Raw genomic sequence first — 17,410 nt, 5'->3', positions numbered from 1 at the left:
ATATTGGACATGAACAGACTCAGTGAACACAACCTGGCCACAGACAGACTGTGTGTGCCCACTGTACACAAAACCAACTGGAAACTGTGCTGCACTAACTTCCTGCCAGTCATACCAAATTAACATCAAGAATACACACTTCCCTTGGATTACACGGACATGCATGAACAATGAAAACACACCACATGCAAACCAACTGCCATGTTTCGTAAGCTTTTTTTATTTTTTGACAGGGAGAGAGCGAGAGGGAGTGAAATAGTGTATGCGCTTGCGCGTGTTGTATTTGTTTGTGTATGTTTGGGATGTAAAGAAGAAGACACGTTGTATTGGTTTCCAGATGACTTGGTCAAGTGAGTAATTATAACTGAAACGACCCCGCCACCCCCGTCCACACACACACTCATACACGCACATCTGGTCATGAATACGCTACCTACACACCAAATACCAAATTAACAAACCAACTACCCAATATAGGCCTACCAGCGACAACATCTGCTAGAATGCCGACTTGCACGGTGTTATTAAATGGCATTGAGACAAGCAAGGCATTAATGAAGGTGAACCCTCCATGGTGCATGTCTTTTGTGTCTATGTGCGGCTACAAGCGACCACGTGGCCACGCCCACATCCATACGTTGCTTCCAAGTGTGTTTAAAGCGTGGACATCGTGTTCCAGGGCATCACAAATCAACTAGCTCTCAGAAAGGTAAGCACCCACTTCTGCATTGAATAGGCCTTCACTTGTAGATTGTGCAAGGGAGGTGAGGGCATGTATGGTTTTGGTTTATTGGCTTGCAGCGCTTTTATGTGTCGAAATGGCCATGTAACCAGGGGGAAACCTTATCAACAGCTTGTGATCTCCAAGGGTCATCTCAATGTTTACCTTGAGTTTTTCTCCGGAGGTTGCACTTTTTAAAGAAAACAAAACGTTGTAAAGTTCTGCTTTTGGGGAAGAGAGTTGGAACACCAATTGGGACACTGGGGTTTGGGTTTTCTCATTGTTGTAGAGCGTAGTAGAGTCTTTTTGGTCAAGCCCACCAGCTGCAGCTTGTGGCCATAAATAAGGGGTTAAGTATTCAATTGTCCTGAAATTAGTTAGTTAACGTATCGGCAATCTTTTGTAAATTACGCATACGTTCAGTTGAGAGAATGGGCCATACCTATTCGCAATAAAGAACCGCCACCTATGGCTGTATAACGATGATCTTAAGAATTAGTTATTTCATTAAATTCGTTCAATACATGATCGTTTTTCCTTACTTAAACAACACACAACATGTCGGTTTAATATAATTATATATTTTTCGAAGCTGAGCTCGGCCCCTTTTTTTTGTTTCTCCCCCCCCTCTTGAATTAGAATTGGTGTAAATTGGATACTGTAAATTTGGATGCTGTGTAGAAGCTGCTCCCTCATCGCCTCCCGCTTACTGCCAACACAAAAATGATCTTGTTTTGAGGTAAAAAAATATATATCAATGATCAGCTTTTCAGTATGGGCTAACACTCGACATTATTTCAAAATAAAATCCACAATCCTTCAAATAGTTTAAGTTGATAGTACATCTTGTTCTTGTCCACTATGTTGAGGCTTCAAGCCAATGTGTCCATGCGCCCCCTGCGGCCAGCTATGGAGGTGTATTATACGTTTGGATTAATTGGGGGTAAATTGTACCGTAAATCTGCACTTGCGCTTGTTATAAACGCTTATGTCAATTCATTGTTTCCCACTAGTATGTTGATCATGGGCCTCTGTTAGAAGGCCGTCTCTTTAGGAAGGTTTTTGTGGTCTTTTTGCTATGGTTACTATGAGGTTGTCATGGAGTGCTGGTCTTTACATTGACTTGGCTCCCTGCTCAACATTCAGAGGGTTATATGCCACGAACCAGCATAGACCTGGCCGCCTGTGTCAATCTCACGGGTTTTCTCAAGCTCATTCTCTCGTTCTGTCGCTCTTTCTCTCTATGTGCATTTCTGATGGTCTGTCAATCTTTCTACAATTTCTTTGCAGTTCTTTCATATTTTCTCAACTCCTCGCTGTCGCTTTTCTCTCTCAACCTTTCCACGCTCTTCTTCTCTACTCGCTCTCTCTTTATACCTCTCCTGCTGAGCCGTGCGGCTGGGCCGGTTTAACACCAGTGTTTGTAAAAAGGGAAAGCAGGGGAATAGCAGCGGGTTCTTATTGGCTGCTGGGTTGTGATCATCGTGTAGCCGTTGATACTGCCAGTATCAGCGGGTTTCTTGGTTCTCTCTGGACGGCAACGTAGTGACTTAATTTGTTAGCTGTATGTATCTAAGGTGCACGCAGACAGTCGGACGTCCGTCCTTCTGTCTGTCTACGCGATGAGGGGACACGATGATCAGAACCCCAGGAGCCAATACGATCACTCCGCTATTCCCGTCTTTCCCTTTTTACAAACGGATTCCTAGACAGGCCCAACCGCGCTGCTCGGCAGGAGATGGGAGAGAAAAGGAAGCGAGTAGAGACGTATAGCGTGAAAAAGGCTGATGGGAAAGGGACGGCAAGGAGTTTAGAAAATACGAAAATGCTGAGATGAAAAAAGCACGACATGCAAACAGAAGTCAAATACGTTTCAGTTACAGAAAGGAGAGAAAAAGATGAGTGGGATTGAGGGAGGAAGCCAGGTATATCAGGGGTATATGGCCCTCTGAATATTAAGCAGGAAGCCAAGTCAATCTAAATACCAGAAATCCATGACTGCTTCATACCAACCATAGCACAAGGGCAACCCACACCTTTTGGAATTGAAATACATAGGAATATATAGGCTACCATTCACTAAAGAGAAACCAAATGTTTGTGACATTGATAAAAGTTCAATGTGTCACGCTCATATTTATGGAACTACAATGTAGATCCAATTAAGTCAGATTGTATTCAAATAATTGTCGGTCATGTTGATCTGTCCTTTTCATGAATTGTTCAACGTTTTAAATGTTCCGGCAGCAAGGAATTGTGGGCCAGCTTCATCTCCTTCTTCATTCTTAAAGGATGATCCAGTGCAACCTATGCTTTAGGAGATAAGAAAGGAAGTCTTTCCTCGGTATTTAGAGAGTTCACTGCTCGCTGCCTCTTGGTCTCCTCCGGGATACTTCAGTCAGTTAGAACCCTGCCTAAGCAAAATGGACCACCCGACAGCAGCCCTAGACTACTCCATGACTCCACGTTTACAGAGTTGTGTTCACCCTGCATGACTCGTGCATCAAGTATTTACGCCAGGTGTGTGCATGCCTCGACCACGCCCCCGCCCCAGTCCTGACAGCTGATCAAACGGCTGGTGTTCAGAGATGTGACAGTCAAACAGGAAACGCCCCGATATCAGACACACTCTTTGCATTCAGGCAAACCTGGTTTCTGGTGAACAATGTCTTCGCTACTCAAAGGTGACTCACCTGACAAAGTTTGCATAATCTGTTTTACTCTACTGATCCACTGAGTGTTTCCCCTCCCTGCCACGCAATGCAGGAATGTGGCCAGCTGTGGTCCTGGTGCCGGCCTTGCCACAGATGCATGTCTTTCTTTTTTAAGATCTCAATACCTCTCCTCTTTAAAACCGATCCTGATGCTCTTTATTGCCATGTGATCAAACTTGACTCGTGAGGGTTTTCTATCTGATCTTATTTCGTCCGGGTGGGGGAACCAGCCCGAGATGTTATCTTCCTGCGTGTGTCATGCCTAAACAACGTATCCCTTCTGAAACCTGAATACATGCCACTCTACATGAGTTGGTGAGAAGTCAGCATGGTTGACTTCAACCTGAATTAGGCTCCAAGGGCTCTAGGTGTAGATGTTGCACAACGTTGGACTGGTTTTGTTTCACAATGCTCCTGTAATCTGAGGTGAACTGCTGCTGTGGCAGATTATAGTCCCACAGCAGGGCTGTTGTGCCGTGCCGTGACATGGACGTTCGTAGTCGTAACGCCGTCGGATGAGCAGATTAACTAACGCCCACCGGATGGTTTGTTGACCGAGCTGAATTGAGGCAGCCCAGCAAGATGAGATGCATTCTGACATGTGTCTGGGTGAAAAATGGGCGTGTCTGTCGGGCCAGCCCACCGCTGGGATTGGCTAAAACCAGTTCTGTATAAAAGACGGAACTGTGCAATGCTTTTACAGAGTGAAAACTCGCTGCGTGTGTGTGTGTGTGTGTCTGTGTGTAGTCGAGGTTGGGGGTTTTTTTTTGGCCAACCACCAGCGTTTCTTCCTCGGGTTGTATGAGACCAACGTCTTCACAGAATCTCCAAACTTTCGATGAGGAGAGGCGAGGACCCTAAAACTAATCAAAGACCTGACTGGACCAACTGGAATCCGGATTATCTTTTCATTACCCGTTAATGTAGTATTTGCCTGCAGGCTGTTTTGAAGGTGATTCCTTGCACATGTTTTCTATTTGACCGTAAACCACGACTCCTCTGGGTTCCTTTGGTTCTGATTGGTTAATTGACGCGTCCGTGGTCCAGTACTGCCTTTTAGCCCTGCAAACGAGGTCAAGTTATCACTGACGTCGGCCTGTTCCTCCACGGTGACACTTTTCTTAAATTGTTTAAGCGCACCCGCTCGTTCGATTTTATTTCCTGCGATCAAATCTTTTATCGGGTGAAAACATTTTTTGCCATAATCTCATAATGAGAAACACGTCAAACTTTATGCAAGCAAATTTTTTGCCACGTATTTCAGATTTAATATATTTTAAAAGTTTACGGTATGGATGGCCTTGAATACTCCCCCTCTCAGATGTAGAATCCATCTGTCTGCTGACTGTTGCAGCTGGTTGCTCACAGGCTCCAGGCTGGGGAAGCCCGGGCCAGTCCAGAGCTTTTTAAAGGAGCTATGCATTGTTCTCGCGTCAATATCAGTTGTGTTCTTATTTTAAACTTTTCTCTTTTGAGGCTCTTCGTTTATGTTCTCCAAAGTAACTGAAATATCTCAAACTTCTCATCAGAACCTCATGGCGGCTTTCTGGAATGCTTTCCAGTGTCGAACATGTGTTCCTAACTAATTCTGAACGCCTCTTTTCTCTCTAGACCTCCAGATCTCCCCTCCTGCCGAGTCTCCACCCTCCGTGTCTCCTCCACCCTCCTCCGCTGCCTCCCCTCCACCACAGACATGATCATCCGGCTGGGAAGACTGACGCCCGGCTACTTCAGACTGCTCCAGGTACAGGCCACACCTCTGAACCCCCTCATGTCCCCTTGACTAGAACCCCCCCCCCCCCAGAACCAGAACACCTTTCGGGTACACCAGGAGTCTGGTCTGTTAACTTCCAGAACGCCTTCCTTCTCCACCTGGACTCTGGTATGATCAGCAGGTCATTCAGGTCGTTTTGTTCAATCGCTCAGCTCTTGTGTAGAACGGCCTCTGAGCAACACAACCCAAATCCCAAATGTTCTTCAGAGACCTACTGGTTTCCCTGCAGGTTCTGGTTTACACGATATTTAAAACATGCTGACGGGAAATCTATGTGCATGCCTTCCCTTTACCCTCTCTCAACGTCATGCTTGGAAATGAATAGAAGTTTTGATTGAATAAGAGGCTCCTTGTAGTGTGCAGATGAACCCGAACAATGGGCTGTTAATATTTAATGTGATTGGAGCCTAATGGTTGGAACTGGCAGATGTCTTTTTAATATCCGCTGAGCCGTTCAAGTTGAAGCGAATTGACCACTCAGCACTTATGTGAGATAATCTCCTATTATCTATGACTATTTTTCTTAAAATCCTAATCGCCTTTATCCTACCTGAACTTTATGTGATGAGATATTTCTGCATTTAAACTTCAATACAAATTTAAACCAAAAATGTTAATCTGTAGACTTGATGCTTTGTTCCGATTTTTTTTTTAATTGAGGTACTGGTTTTGGCGCATTTTTAAAGAATAGATCTAAAAGAATTGAAACCATAGATTCTACAATGATTAACAATGATTTTGCTATCATCACCCACCACTGACATGATCACCCTTGACGCTAATCTTGGGGCAATCCTTTCCCCTCCTGCTCCCTTTGTTGGGACTCCTGTTGTGATAATCTGCCCTGTACGGCCGCTCGGCCAGTGCTCTGGGCTACGTCATGTCCATTGTGCAGAGCTATTGTTCCCATATCATCTAATTTTTGTAAACCACTGTCTCCCGGATGGGTTCGTTAGTGTTGACTTGGGTATTCAGCAGACCATGTGGAAACGTGCTCTTATGTAAGTGCGCCACACGTAACACGCTTCAATAACTCAAACTGTTAAGGGTCCAGGACAAATATCTTTCACCCGTTAATACATCTTAAATGCATTTTTCGCTATAATACGCTTCCATCGATTTGCTTGGTTGGGGTTCTTTATTTTAAATTGAATGTGCTTCATGTTAACTCCCCAAATGGTTAACTACAATGCTGTTCTGATTAAAAGTCCCTTACATAATGAGGCAGTGATTTAAGCCCAGCTCAATAGTTGTAGAAGAACAAGAGTCCCTGGAGGCCATTTTGCTCATGCAGTTGACTCAAAATGGATGCCTTGTTTAGGAGGGGAGAGGGGGAGGGGTGGTCGAGCCCTTAAAATACCTCCTCTGTCCAAGGAAACATTGGGTTCCTCTCCATGCTAGATACTCTAAATTTTAGATGAGTGAGTTTGGGGGGGGTAACACGGCGGCCCATTGAAAACCTTTCTGCTTCCTGACATCAATATGCAAATGTTTGCTCTCTTTCCCGATGGCGTCATCAGCCTTTATATTCTTAAGGGGTCTTTGTTGACATGATGGAATATCTGGAATGGTCTGTTGTCTCTGGTGAACGACCCTTGACCCCTTCTCCCCCTTCTCCCCTTTGTGTCTCTGCTCTGATTGGCCACAGAGGCAAGTGGCCGGAGAGGTCCAGACCAAGCCTCACGACCGGGCCGTGAACCAGATTGCCATGATGCTGGCCATCTTGGGCCTGGGCCTGTCCTACTACAGTGCCAAGCAGATGACCGAGACGGCCCAGGACCAGCCGCCGCCCTGATCAGAGCCCCGACGCCAGCCTGAAATACTCTGAAGCCATCCGCACGACTACAAGATGAAGACGATTTGACCGGGTGGGCTGGGACAGAGAAAGTGGTTGAGAACGTAGGCCTGGGCCCGCCAGCACCCTTTCCCCACATCCATCACCCTCTCCTGCCCTCACCAACGATAGTGTTGAGAAGGCTCTAGTCCTGCTGTAAGGACCTGTTGTGTTTTAGTTAGTCCTGCTGGATGTTGTTCATCATGGCCTTTTTTTGGAGAAGCAGAATTGGCGGTCTATATTTGACCGGGGGGGGGGGTTGCTGAGGTTCTGATAATGCTGTTCTAAACTGTGAACCTTTCTGGTGGTATAGCGAGGAGGAAGGCGGTGGAATGATGTGAGGGGGTGGAGTCTTCTGAAGGGATGCATGCCGCCTGTAATCATTTCCTCAAAAGTGGAGCTCTGGGCAGACCGATGGCTCTCTTCAGTGTTTTCTATATATTCTTTTTTTTTTTTTTTTTTTTTTTTTTCAGTCACTCTCCACTTTAGGAAATCCCTGTTGCGTGTCCAGAATCTAAGCGGGACCTTCTCTCTCTCGGTCCATATTCATGCTTGTTTGGTATCTGTAACAGTATTTGCACAGTATACGAGTGAAACGTTTTTAGGAAGGACTTTGACGTTGTATTCATCACTACTTGTATATTTTCCCCTGTTCTGTTTCTGAGCCCTGGGCAGCACACCAGGACTGTCATTGAAACGTCTTTTTTCATTGAACTGCATGTGTGTGCGTGCCCTAATTTTAACCTAGAATCTTCGAATATTGTGTTTTTATTGATGAATGTATATGACTTCGTTTATGAACTGATTTAATAAAGCTGTGACACTTTAATTGAAAGATTTCAAGTCGGTAATTTCAAGTCTTGTTGGTAATCCAGACAATGCTTGAGTAGTTTAACCACAAGCTGACAAATTTCAAAACCCAGGCCTTAGATGTTACTTCTCTGTGACACCACTTCCTGTGGCATTTAGCAATGTCGTGCGAGTGACTCACCCACAACGTAGTGTCCTCGGCTGGGGCGGATATGTTAAAGAGGTGTTCTTTAACTCTAGCGTTTATTTAATTTACCAGAACGTTGCTCTGGTGGTTATTGGTATTTTGTTGGAGCCATTTTGTGTTCCTGGTGTTTGGCTTTTAAAAAATGGCGGCTAGTCTACAATGGTCTGGTTCTGCAACACAATGTTCTGGTGCACTTATAGAAAAGCTGTTCAAGAGCTCTGTCATCTGTTGGTTGGGAGTCTGAGTGCATGTGTAACATGGCAATGACGAGCGCTATCAGATTTCTCACACTTCTAGGGAACGCTTTAATAGTGCTATGCGACTGGGAGCAAACGCTTGATGAGAGCCTTATCAGCTTTTAACGCGTGCACGCATCACATTTTGTGAACCTCTATACACAGAAGTTGTTTGTTTTTTGAAGAAGGAAACGCGTGTCTGCACGTTCAGACTGGGGTCGGTGGGCAGATGTGATGCCATGTGACAGGCGCTGACCTCGTTGGGCGCCACGTGTCGCCCCTCCGGCCGTAAGCCCCGCCCTTCGCCTTGTGCATCACTGGGCAGAAATACAGCCCGTAACCACTGTTCATTGGCTGAGCAGTGGAGTGTCATGGCCCGACCCGACTCGGGAAAGGAGGATGGACTGCGCCTGGTTGGGTCTTGTTTATCCTTTTAGAATGGACATCATCCAGACTCCCTGGCCTTAGGTTCTTGGTATGATTCCTAACCTCCTGAGTCTACCTGTAAGCACTTTGCCAAAAAACATAACCCAACCTGCTGTTTGATAACCTGTCTCTGAATGCACTTGTCTAACCCCTAACACATAAATATCATCATCTCTACAAACCTTATGCCTTGACTGGAACATTGAGGTCTTTATAAGGTTGAAGACCATACGTATACTAATAATACATAGAATGCATTATATGAAATGAGTAAAGACCAGTTGGAGTATGTAGACTTATAAATTGTGCTCCGAGATGTTTACCGTGGATCAACATTTTTTTGTTTTAACTTTTCCTTCCTTGAAGAAATGTTTTTGTTTCTATGTATCTTGTGCAATGAAGTCAAACCTCCAAAATAAAATGCCTTCTAACCAACAACTGCGGTCTGATGTGATCCATGTTGGTATATAAGCATACACGTCGTCCATCGCGTGATCCTGGTTGCTGGGATGGGTGACTCTGGTCCTCATTGGGGGAAAGCTGCTTATCCCTGGACCAAACAGCTGTGTTGTTTTAGATGAGGGGATGAAAAGATTAGTTCTCCTCTGGTCATCATTCTGTTGAACATGTAAGAGAGAGTTGTAGTACTGTCAGACAACTATCCGTAGTCACATGTGTAGTCATATATTTGTTGAGGATTGCATTAATTATGAGACAGAAATGGTTTCGCCTCATGCTGTTTTGCCCTTTACTGCCAGAGCCTTGTCTCTGACCCACACTGTTAGTTGAAGACACCTTTTCCCCCCTTTTTCCCCCCAGTGTTTTTACCTCCCTATGTTCCCAATCAACCTGTTCTCATCCTCCTCCCAGGCAGAAGTCGGCCTCTAACGCCCTTTAGTTCTTCTGATCACCGGAGCCACAGAGGGGTTGGCATTAGCATCAAATGGCCCTTCCCTTATCTCACAGCCCAACAACAGATCCCCCAGAGACCAACAGGCCTGGGCTCCCCCGCACCTTTAGTTGATGGCACCTACTCCCCGTCCTCACACCGCCCCCTGCCAGCCCCCCACACCTGTACCACACCTGTCCCACACCTTTAGGTCATTTATGTCTTCACCTGTTCTTCTCCTGTTCTCATCCTCTCCCCTGCCAGTTGTCTGTCTCCAACATCAAATGGCCCTTTTCTTTTGTCTTACAGATCCCTGTGTCTGACCCCCATTTTGAGTTGAATTAATTACCCCCCCCCCATATCTTTAGCATAGAGATGGTGTAGTAGGCGATTGGTGATTGGCTGTATTTGAATGACAGTAACCCAACAGGATTCGCAGAGTTACACCTATTTGTATAACAACAGGTATGATTGGAGGTAACAGAGAGACCCGCTCTTGTCATGTGCATTAATATACTGTGTTTTGTGAGGAATTTACATTGAGCATGGTTTAAGAATTGAACATGCACGGGACCCGAAGCACGGAACAATAATGGAAGAATAAGCAGAGAAGTTGTGTAACCGCGGGAGCACTGTGGTTTTTTTGGGGGGTATCTTGCGTGAGCCCAGGAATAAAGTGTTGACTCTGCAGACTTTTTGGAAGCTTCCGACTTGGAAACATGCCCTTTGATTTCGAAGGAACTTCTTCATATTCAACTGGAATCTGAAGTCGCATAGTCAAATGTACCTCTCCAGGGGCTGTAGTGAGTTAGATATCAGAGGCTTTTATTCAAAACAACCTACAGAGAACTGAGAGTTGGGCCAATCAGCTCTTAGATCCCTATATGTTGACCGTGGAAATGCTGGTTTGACTGCATTGGCTAGAGTTGTTTGTAATCAGCACAAGACTATCCCGTATCCCCTTATGATTGTACCATTGTTGGCAAGATTTGAACCTGCACCGGGGAGACCCCAATGGGGTTTTGTATCATAGTTCATATCATGGAGCTTTGATGGGACTGGTGCAGGAGACCCCTGCCAGCAGCTCTGGTGTTTCTGGGGTCTTGCCAGCAGCTCTAGTGTTACAGTACATAAAAACACCAGCTGAGGACCTGAAGGTGGGGTCTGCTGCAGGACAGGGAAAGGGGGGGGCTCAACATCGGCTAAATCTGTATGTATTTGGCAGAGTCATTGATCCAAAGCTTCTACACTTCAGGCCGGGAGGCCAACAACCTTACCATGTATATATACAATATTATTATATTGTATTGACACCAAAAGAGGAACATGCTGCTTGCGTTTGGTTCATAAAGAAGGTCTGCTTGCTTCAGAACTGTGGAGGCCGGTGAAGGTGGTGAAGTCTGGCGGGAGTCCCATATCTGAACAGACCCCTCATTGTATCTGCTGTCAAAGTTCTGCCCTTGAGAGCTTCCATGTTCACCCACACTCCTTTTAAGTAGCATTTTAAAGTGAGTTCTCAACATGGCACAGTACTGTGGCCAAAATGTTGCCAAGTTAGCAAAACATAACATGAGCCATGGAACCCAATATTCTGCCGGAGATTCCACTCTCACTCCTCCATCTGGATTCCTGTTGTCTCGTCTTATCCCTTCATTTCCTCAGATGATCCCTTAGATCTGCTTTCCTTTCTCACAGCACACACCCCCTTCTCCCCCTCTCTCTCTCTCTCTCTCTCTCTCTCTGCTAAATACTTTAACAGCGCTTTTATTTTGAAAAGAGGCTGTGGCGCTATGATGCTGGAAAATAGGTTGAGAAAAAGGTTGAGGTAGAGTACCTTTGGTTCCTGATAAGTGGTCTGTCGTTGTGAACTCTTTGACTTCTGTAGCTGAAATAATTCACAACCTGGCCCAAGGGGCCTCGCAGTTAGCACATTCGTATGTCGGCCCCCACCCCCACCTGTAACCTTAGACCATGACATTCCCCTGGCCGACGGAGCCTTGTTTTTCCACCATTGTTAGGAGTAGGAGGCCATGACACAGTGACCCTAGCATGATTACTCTTGCAAACCCTCAACGCTTGTATTGTGTTGGTGGTGCGGTTGTGACAGTGTGTTTGGGGATGGGTTGTTTGTGGTGTTTTTGGTAGTGTGTTTGGGTTCGTGTTTGTTGTTGGTGTGGTGAGGTGACCACAAAATATCACTCACACACCCCTTAACACCCCCAAGACCCGTATTTGACCCCAAAAAAAGTGGTTGTACTGGTTGAAAGAGCTCAAACATATCGTTACTTGTGGTATTATTGGTTATTGGACAAATATTTCTTATTAATCAACAGAGGGAATATAATTGTCTGCATCCAACCCAGTCTATCTATGCTAGGTGCTGTGAGCAGTGAGCCGGGCGGTGCCGGATAACCAACTCCAGGTGTAGTGCCCTTCCCTTTCCTTTGGGCAGGGCAGGAGTGCTCATCAAGTTTTGGTAGTGTGGGAGGAACCGGAGCACCCTGGAACGAACCCGTGGAGCATACACATCCTCCTCCACTCTTTAAATATATATATGAGAGAGAGAGAGAGAGAGAGAGAGAGAGAGAGAGAGAGAGAGAGAGAGAGAGAGAGAGAGAGAGAGAGAGAGAGAGAGAGAGAGAGAGAGAGAGAGAGAGAGAGCATGTGTTTAGAATGTATTGAGTGCACAAATTGATACGTGTGTGTGTGTGTGTGTGTGTGTGTAAGTTAAGACCTATAAATGGTTAAGAAAGTTCATAATAAGACATTGACCTCTAAATAAAGTTTTTTGTTTTTTAAGCCTGAGCTGTATAGTTTCTGACTGACAACTAACACTAGAACAAGCTAAAAAATAACAACAATATAATTGCACAAAGAACGACTAACGAAACAAATAGATTAATACATTCAAATAGATAAACAAACAAACAAAAGCTATCCCTTTAATCCAACCAAAAGCATGACCTTTGTTGTTCCTACTGGCGGATAGAATATCAGACATGCATATCTTTCACATACACACTGATGTAGTTAAGGGTATACATCTGTAACAGTGCCATGTAGGAAAACATTAACTAAAGTTTAGCATGCCGTGCGTGCGTTAAAGCATACATACTGGCATGTATACATTGGGTTCCAACAGCTGTACACGTGTCAGCCTGCCTGTACATTTGGAAGTGACCATACTGTATTTGTGTACCTGGGTGAGCATATTTGCTAGCAGATATACAGCTAGTAAGTTAGCTGTGTCAGCCGGTTTAACAACTCTTCTCGTTAGGTTAGGTATTTGTATGTTTGCTACTTAGCTGGTTGTATCTTTGCCAGCTTAAAAAGCACACACAGCACATAATACACACACACAAACGCGCACACACGCTATGGAAACCTGGAGCAGCCAGTTCGATATTCTGCAGCTCAACCTCCAGCAGAGACGCACGCACGCACACACACAAGCAGGCGCGCGCGCACACCCACACAAGCACACACACACACACACACACACACACACACACACACACACACACACACACACACACACACACACACACACACACAACATAAGAAAAAGGTTTGTGTGATCACTTTGTTCTTCCCAGAAAATAACTTATTTGGTATTGTTCACGTTGAGAAAAAAATAAAGGGGAAAGACAACATCTCATCTCTCATCTCATTTTCTTCCGCTTATCCGGGGTCGGGTCGCGGGGGGAGCAGCTCAAGCAGGGGGCCCCAGACTTCCCTTTCCCGGGCCACATTGACCAACTCTGACGGGGGGATCCCGAGGCGTTCCCAGGCCAGTGTTGAGATATAATCTCTCCACCTAGTCCTGGGTCTTCCCCGAGGTCTCCTCCCCACTGGACGTGCCTGAAACACCTCCCAAGGAAGGCGCCCAGTGGGCATCCTTACCAGATGCCCGAACCACCTCAGCTGACTCCTTTCTAAGTAAAGGAGCAGCGGCTCTAATCCGAGTTCCTCACGGATGGCTGAGCTTCTCACCCTATCCCTAAGGGAGACGCCAACCACCCTTCTGAGAAAACTCATCTCGGCCGCTTGTACCCGCGATCTCGTCCTTTCGGTCATCACCCAGCCCTCATGACCATAGGTGAGGATAGGAACGAAGATCGACCGGTAGATCGAGAGCTTTGCCTTGCGGCTCAGCTCTCTTTTCGTCACAACGGTGCGGTAAAGCGAACGCAATACCGCCCCCGCTGCTCCGATTCTCCGGCCAATCTCACGTTCCATAGTACCCTCACTCGCGAACAAGACCCCGAGGTACTTGAACTCCTTCACTTGGGCTAAGGACTCATTTCCTACCCGGAGTAAGCAATCCATCGGTTTCCTGCTAAGAGTCATGGCCTCAGATTTAGCGGTGCTGATCCTCATCCCAGCCGCTTCACACTCGGCCGCCAGCCGATCCAGTGAGTGCTGAAGGTCACAGGCCGATGATCCCATGAGGACCACATCATCCGCAAAAAGCAGTGACGAGATCCTCAGACCACCGAACTGCAACCCCTCCCCACCACGACTACGCCTCGATATCCTGTCCATGTATATCACAAACAGGATTGGTGACAAGGCGCAGCCCTGGCGGAGCCCAGCACCCACCGAGAACGAAACTGACTGGCTGCCGAGGACGCGAACACAGCTCTCGCTTTGGGAGTACAGGGATTGGATGGCCCTGAGGATAGACCCCTTTACCCCATACTCCCGCAGCACCTCCCACAGTTTCTCCCGGGGGACCCGGTCATACGCCTTCTCCAGATCCACAAAACACATGTAGACCGGATGGGCATACTCCCAGGCCCCCTCCAGGATCCTTGCGAGAGTGAAGAGCTGGTCCGTAGTTCCACGTCCGGGGCGAAAACCGCATTGTTCCTCTTCAATCTGAGGTTCGACGACCGGCCGAACCCTCCTTTCCAGTACCTTGGAGTAGACTTTACCAGGGAGGCTGAGAAGTGTGATACCCCGGTAATTGGCACACACTCTCTGGTCCCCCTTTTTGAACAGGGGAACCACCACCCCGGTTTGCCACTCCTTTGGCACTGTACCCGACTCCCACGCGATGTTGAATAGGCGTGTCAACCATGACAGCCCCTCAACACCCAGAGCCTTTAGCATTTCTGGCTGGATCTCATCAATCCCTGGGGCTTTGCCACTGCGGAGATGTTTGACTACCTCAGTGACCTCCACCAGGGAAATTGACGACGAAACACCATCAACCTCGAGCTCTGCCTCCAACATAGAGGGCGTGTTATTCGGGTTCAGGAGTTCCTCAAAGTGTTCCTTCCAACGTCCGACGACCTCCTCAGTTGAGGTCAACAGAGTCCCCTCCTTACTGTACACAGCTTGGACGGTTCCCCGTTTCCCCCTCCTGAGGTGCCGGATAGTCTTCCAGAAACACTTTGGTGCCGACCGAAAGTCCTTCTCCATGGCCTCTCCGAACTTCTCCCACACCCGCTGCTTAGCCTCCGACACGGCAGCAGCTGCAGCCCTTCGGGCCTGTCGGTACCCTGCAACCGAGTCAGGAGTCCTCCAGGATATCATATCCCGGAAGGCCTCCTTCTTCAATCGGACGGCTTCCCTGACCACCGGTGTCCACCACGGTGTCCGAGGGTTACCGCCCCTTGAGGAGCCTAAGACCCTGAGGCCACAGCTAGCCACCGCAGCTTCAGCAATGGAGGCTTTGAACACAGCCCACTCCGGCTCAATGTCCCCAACCTCCACAGGAATGCTAGAAAAACTCCGCCGGAGGTGTGAGTTGAAGATACCTAGGACGGGGGCCTCCTCCAGACGTTCCCAGTTCACCCGCACTACGCGTTTGGGCTTACCAGGTCTATCCGGAAATTTCCCCCATTCCCTGATCCAACTCACAACCAGATGGTGGTCGGTTGACAGTTCCGCCCCTCTCTTTACCCGAGTGTCCAAAACATGCGGCCTCAGATCAGATGACACGATCACAAAATCGATCATTGATCTTCGGCCTAGGGTACTCTGGTACCAGGTACACTTATGAGCACCCTTATGTTCGAACATGGTGTTTGTTATGGATAATCCATGACTAGCACAGAAGTCCAATAACAAACGACCGTTCGGGTTTAGATCAGGGAGGCCGTTCCTCCCCACCACGCCTCTCCAGGTGTCTCCATCGTTGCCCACGTGGGCGTTGAAGTCACCCAGCAGAACTACGGAGTCCCCTACTGGAGCCCCATACAGGACTCCATTCAGGGTCTCCAAGAAGGCCGAGTACTCTGAACTGCTGTTTGGTGCATACGCACAAACAACAGTCAGAGTTTTCCCCCCTACAACCCTTAGGCGCAGGGAGGCGACCCTCTCGTCTACCGGGGTAAACTCCAACACCGCGGCGCTCAGCCGGGGATTTATGAGTATCCCCACACCCGCCCGGCGCCTCACGCCCTTGGCAACTCCGGAGAAGAATAGAGTCCAACCCTTATCCAGGAGTACGGTACCAGAGCTGAGACTGTGCGTGGAGGTAAGCCCCACCAGATCTAACTGATAGCGCTCCACCTCCCTCACAAGCTCCGGTTCCTTTCCCCACAGCGAGGTGACGTTCCACGTCCCCAGAGCTAGCTTCTGCCGCCCGGGTCTGGTCCGTCGAGACCCCTGACCTTCGCTGCCACCCATGTGGCTGCGCACCCGACCCCAACGGGTCTTCCCACAGGTGGTGGGCCCATGAGATGAAGAGAGGGGGGGTGCCACGTAGTTTGTTCGGGCTGTGCCCGACCGGGCTCCGTGGCAAACCCGGCCACCAGGCGCTCGCCATCGAGCCCTCCGTCTGGGCCTAGCTCCAGACGGGGGCCCCGGGCTTCCTCCGGGCCGGGTCACATCTCCTCTTTTTTCGATATTCATTGAGGATTTTTGAACCATTCTTAGTCTGGCCCCTCGCCTGAGACCACTCTGCCATGAGAGACCCTACCAGGAGCACAAGGCTCCAGACAACACAGCCCTCAGGTTCACAGGGACACGCAAACCTCTCCACCACGATAAGGTGACGGTTCCAGGAGAGGGGAAAGACAACATTTAGTTCAAAACTAAATGTTGGAAAGACAACATTTAGTTCAAAACACACCGAACCTCCCACAGTCAAAACCTTTATATCCACAGGTTCACGGTAGCGTTTTGAACACATGCTTCGCGTTGTGCCGGCGAAATGCACATTTCTTGGACCCCTGGATAACGGCTTGCAGTTCTAGTTTGGTATTGTTCACGTTGAGAAAAAAATAAAGGGGAAAGACAACATTTAGTGCAAACCACATTTAGGCCTACTTTTTTTTAGTTTCAATAGATCTTGTAACCTTGTTGCAATGTTCCCGAGTGAAACGACACATGTTGGCTGGTCGACTGAAGATTAGAGGGCGCGGCATTTACTACCGCACATATCAGCCTGATTAACTATAAGACAATAGGCTATTATTAGGCTAATGGCAAGTTTCTTGCTACTTCTCTCATGAGAAACGCTGTGGCAGTTTCAAGCACAACAATGTCTTCCCATAATGACAAATAATTTCACGGTTATGCTGATATGCTTCCAGAAGGGAGGCAAGCATTGCGCTGTGACATCATGATGCACAACAGGACCTTCGTAAAACGAAAACGAGACACAATCGCGTGTGGGGGGGGCTCACGTTGTGAATACTGCCCATACTAATCAGACCGTACCATCCATCTGATAAGAAGCTGGACAACGTGATTATTTTTCAATCTGGAATTATTTTTCTTAAAAAAAGGGAATAAAAATGATATTATTATAATATCGATCTTGACTTTATGAATTATGCATTATAAATTATTTATTTAGCAATAG

General features: G+C 47.4%; 1 long non-coding RNA gene across 2 annotated transcripts; it reads left to right on the top strand.

Annotated features, from left to right (window-relative positions):
- Positions 1 to 601: 601 nt before the first annotated feature.
- Positions 602 to 7,511, top strand: LOC130384794 (uncharacterized). Of its 2 annotated transcripts, none has more exons than XR_008895920.1 (3): positions 602 to 709; positions 5,047 to 5,179; positions 6,858 to 7,511. It is a non-coding gene; the product is annotated as an uncharacterized LOC130384794 (long non-coding RNA). The 2 variants fall into 2 exon arrangements; XR_008895921.1 differs by lacking the exon at positions 602 to 709 and adding an exon at positions 4,146 to 4,387.
- The last annotated feature ends 9,899 nt before the right edge of the window (positions 7,512 to 17,410 follow it).

This window comes from Gadus chalcogrammus, chromosome 6 (genome assembly GCF_026213295.1).
Source record: "Gadus chalcogrammus isolate NIFS_2021 chromosome 6, NIFS_Gcha_1.0, whole genome shotgun sequence".
NCBI lineage: Eukaryota > Metazoa > Chordata > Actinopteri > Gadiformes > Gadidae > Gadus > Gadus chalcogrammus.
The sequence above is the reverse complement of the archived record's forward strand: the minus strand, read 5'-3'. Positions and strand labels throughout refer to the sequence as shown.